The sequence below is a fragment of the Penaeus vannamei genome, chromosome 5 (assembly GCF_042767895.1).
Source record: "Penaeus vannamei isolate JL-2024 chromosome 5, ASM4276789v1, whole genome shotgun sequence".
Classification (NCBI taxonomy): domain Eukaryota; kingdom Metazoa; phylum Arthropoda; class Malacostraca; order Decapoda; family Penaeidae; genus Penaeus; species Penaeus vannamei.
The window spans coordinates 25,693,039-25,698,038 of record NC_091553.1 but is presented as its reverse complement, the minus strand read 5'-3'; the positions used below and the strand labels follow the sequence as shown (position 1 = coordinate 25,698,038).

At 39.3% G+C, this 5,000-nt stretch overlaps 1 protein-coding gene across 5 annotated transcripts in view; it reads left to right on the top strand.

Moving 5' to 3' along the window:
* The window catches only part of LOC113816905 (arrestin domain-containing protein 2), a 43,608-nt gene that overhangs the window by 28,913 nt on the left and 9,695 nt on the right, over positions 1–5,000 (top strand). The gene's annotated exons all lie outside the window — the stretch shown is intronic.

Here is a 5,000-nt window from a genome sequence, read left to right as displayed (position 1 = left end):
TCTTTTTATTTCTTCTTTTGTGATATTAGGTACGTCGCTAGTTACCGCGTTTGCTTCTATTTGTGGCTGTTCGTTTGAGTTGTATAGATCCCTGTAAAAGTCTTCCACTACTTTGATGATTTCATTCTTGTTATGTGTTACTTCTCCGTCTGGTTTCTTAATTGCATACATTTGATTTCTCCCTATTCCTAGTCTTCTTTTAGCTGCTTTCATGCTGGTACCTGAAATCACTGCTTCATTTATTATTTGAGTATTGAATTTCCGTACATCTTCCCTCTTCTTTTTATTTATGGTCTTTGTTAGTTCAACCAATTCTATCTTGTCCCTATTTGACGATACTTTCATGTCTCTACGTTTTTGCATAAGCTGTTTAGTTTCTACCGAGAGCTTGCTGGAGCTTCGATTGTCGTTCTTTCCGCCTACTTCAAGTGCAGCTTCTTTTATTATGTCATTGAACTGTTTATTGATTTGGTCGATGTTGAGATCTTCGTCGCGGAGGAGTGAATATCTGTTTTGGATGTTTAGGCTAAATTCTGTTGCTCTGATCCTCAAGTTAGCCAAGTTTGGCTGTGGTTTACTCATTAGTTTGTTCCTTTCCCTTCTGAGATGTATTTTAATTTTGCCTCTCACCATTCTATGGTCGCTGCCTACATTTACTTTATTTATAACCTCTACATTTTTTATTATATCGCGCCTATTTGAAATTATGAAGTCAATTTCGTTTTTGACGTCAGAAGGCGACTTCCATGTCCACTTCCGTTCTAGTCTTTTTTCGAAGAATGTATTCATGATACTGAGTGATCAAGCCTCCGCAAATTCGACTAGCATTTGTCCCCTCTCGTTCCTAGTGCCTATTCCATGGTTCCCTACTGCGGTTTCGCCCTCTGTCTTTTTACCTATTTTGGCATTTAAATCCCCCATAATTATTGTGAAATGGGATTTTGTTCTCTCGCTGGCTAAGTGAACATCTTCATAGAAGCTCTCTATTTCTTCATCACTGTGGCTGCAGGTTGGAGCATAGACTTGAATAATTTTTAAGTTGTACCTAGTGTTTAGTTTTATTGTTACAGAAGCCACTCTTTCGCTGACACTATAGAATTCTACGATGTATATATGTATATATATATGTATATATATATACATATATATACATATATACATATATATATATATATATATGTATATGTATATATATGTATATGTAAATAAATATATGTATATGCAAATATATATATGTATATGTAGATATATATATAGATATATATATATATAGATATATATATATATATATATATATATATATATATATATATATATATATATATATATATATATATTTATATATATATATATGTATATACATATTTATATATATTTATATATATATAAATATGTATATACATATATATATATATATATATATATATATATATATATATTTATATATATATATTAATATATAATATATATATACAAGTATATATATATATATATATATATATTCATATATATATATATATATATATATATTTATATATATATATATATGAATATATATAAATATATATATATATATATATATATATATATATATATATATATATATATATATATATATATATATATATATATATATATGAATATATATATATGAATATATATATATGAATATATATATATATATATATATATATATATATATATGTATATATATATATATATATATATATATATATATGTGTATGTATATATATATTTATATATTTATATATTTATATATATATATAGATATATATATATATATATATATATATATATATATAAAATATATATATTTATATTTAGATACATATACATATACATATACATATACAGAGAGAGAGGGGAAGAGAGAGAGAGAGAGAGAGAGAGAGAGAGAGAGAGAGAGAGAGGGAGAGAGTGAGGGAGAGGGGAAGAGAGAGAGAGAGAGGGGGGGAGGGAGAGAGAGAGAAAGAGACAGAAAGAGAGAGAGAGAGAGAGAGAGAGAGAGAGAGAGAGAGAGAGAGAGAGAGAGAGAGAGAGAGAGTGAGAGAGAGAGAGAGAGAGAGAGAGAGAGAGAGAGAGAGAGAGAGAGAGAGAGAGAGAGAGAGAGAGAGAGAGAGAGAGAGGAAGAGAGAGAGAGAGAGAGGGGAAGAGAGAGAGGAAGACAGAGAGAGAGAAAGAGAGAGAGAGAGTGAGAGAGAGAGAGAGAGAGAGAGAGAGAGAGAGAGAGAGAGAGAGGGGAGAGAGAGAGAGAGAGAGAGGGAAGAGAGAGAGAGAGAGAGAGGGGAAGAGAGAGAGAGAGAGAGAAGGGAGAGAGAGAGAGAGAGAGAGAGAGAGAGGGGAAGAGAGAGAGAGAGAGAAGGGAAGAGAGAGAGAGAGAGAGAGAGAGGGGAAGAGAGAGAGAGAGAGGGGAAGAGAGAGAGAGAGAGAGAGGGGAAGAGAGAGAGAGAGAGAGGGGAAAAGAGAGATAGAGAGAGAGGGGAAGAGAGAGAGAGAGAGAGAGAGAGGGGAAGAGAGAGAGAGAGAGAGAGAGGGGAAGAGAGAGAGAGAGAGAGAGAGGTAGGGAGAGAGAGAGAGAGATGTAGGGAGAGAGAGAGAGGGAGGTAGGGAGAGAGAGAGAGAGAGAGAGAGAGGTAGGGAGAGAGAGAGAGAGAGATGTAGGGAGAGAGAGAGAGAGAGGTAGGGAGAGAGAGAGAGAGAAGTAGAGAGAGAGAGAGAGAGAGGTAGGGAGAGAGAGAGGTAGAGGGAGAGAGAGAGATATGTATATATATACATATATATGTAGATATTTAAATTACAGAATTATTCTTGAGATATGTGTAAACTATCCCTCCAGTCAAGCCTGATAAGTGAAAATAGCTTATATTCCTCTTTTACATTCATTACAATACTATAGTATTGACTGAAAGAAATCTTATGGAGGTATAAGTTCATCAGAATCCAGTCGCTGTTTGCAGTGAAGTCAAACTGAGTGCTAAGGGTAATGTACATCTGGAGTATTTTTCTTCTTTTACCAGAAGAGTTTTCTGATCCCGATAGATATTTTCGCATTGCTTAGTCACCAAGAATTCAGTTAATAGGCCTACTTGATTTCATCTGATATTCTTCTTTCCTTATATTTATAGGAGAATTTTTTTCTTCTTCTTCAAAAGCTCTTAACCAGTTGGATGCCTCGCTACTTGCACATGGCCCAAAATCTAGGCATTACAAGCACTTGAGTGGTAACTCTTCCAGTTGCGTGTCTTGTATGACTCACACAAACACTCGTGTATGGTATCAAGGCTCCATACCTCCCATTTGCAGTGTTTTTGCCTCACTCTCTGCATAGGTGTTGTTGTGTATTTTGCCATTTTCCAATGTTTTGAAATGCTGTATCATGATGGTAATAGCCTTTTTTTGCACAGACTCTGTATCCTCTCACTTGGTAGTCTGCAGCTCTGTGCAATTACAATAAGTAACTTTTTTTATTTGCATATTCTTTTTAAAATATATTTTTGTATTGTTCAGTTTTCTGTAATAGACCTTGCGCTGCTTGAAATGGTTTTCTTCCAGCCATGGCTAACAGATAATACATTCCACACTATTTTCTGGTGGAAAAAAAGCAGCAGCTCCTTCCTAAATGCCCAATGAATCTAATCTTCCTCCAAAAGCTTTATGCAGCTGTGTTGATTCATTTCCGTAACCCAGCCTTCAGTCAAATTTTTCAAGACGGCATATGTACATCACCCAGCCCTGACCTAATTTTTTTCCCATGATGGCATATTGCCAACACCTGTTCTTTTGCCAAATTTTTTAATGATGTCATGGTCATGTTGTAGTCGACCCCCGCAACCTGCAGCGCGGCATACTTCCCCCAGGTTGGGTCCAGGTCCACAGCCTGTCCTCTCGCCCTCACCATCAGCAGCTTCTTGACGACACATATCGAGACCTGATTGGTTGACCACGGACACCTCACGGCTCGCCCATTGGACCGCAGGCTCCCCTCGTTCCCGGGTGGCTGGCACAGCTCAGACCCACTTAAGCTCCCGCACCCGGGCCGAGTTCAGCACTCACGATCCTCCAGCCGAGCAAGACTCAGCAAGCAGCAACAAGGCCTACCCAGGCCTTAGCCAACGGGTGAGCCGCTCCGGCTCTCCCCGGCGATCTCCAGCACACCAGCCATACCTGTGGGCACTCACACCCACACCCAAAAGCTCCTTAAAGAGATGATTGACACCAGCCTATGGCGGATACCAATCCATTGCCATACTGGTGACTTTCCGGAGTGACACAAATACCCAGCCTTCTGGAGTATCACGGTTATCGCTCGCTCGCTTAGCTCCCTCACTGGAGGGGGAGTACCTGTAGCCGACCCCCGCAACTTGCAGCGCGGCATACTTCCCCCAGGTTGGGTCCAGGTCTACAGCCTGTCCTCTCGCCCTCACCATCAGCAGCTTCTCGACGACACATATCGAGACCTGATTGGTTGACCACGGACACCTCACGGCTCGCCCATTGGACCGCAGGCTCCCCTCGTTCCCGGGTGGCTGGCACAGCTCAGACCCACTTAAGCTCCCGCACACGGGCCGAGTTCAGCACTCATGATCCTCCAGCCGAGCAAGACACAGCAAGCAGCAACAAGGCCTACCCAGGCCTTAGCCAACGGGTGAGCCGCCCTGGCTCTCCCCGGCGATCTCCAGCACATCAGCCATACCTGTGGGCACTCACACCCACACCCAAAAGCTCCTTAAAGAGATGATTGACACCAGCCTATGGCGGATACCAATCCATTGCCATAATGTCATCCAAATCCAGTTTATTAACATCAATAGTTACTGTTTTTATTGTTGACACTGGCCTTATTAGAAAGTTAGAGAGATGAAAAATAAACATCTTTCCCAAAATCAAGAAAAAGAGTGGGATCAGGTAGGACAAATAATTGACTCCCTGGTGACTAAACTCTTGTGAAGCCTTTGTGTTAGCACAGAAATACTCCTAAT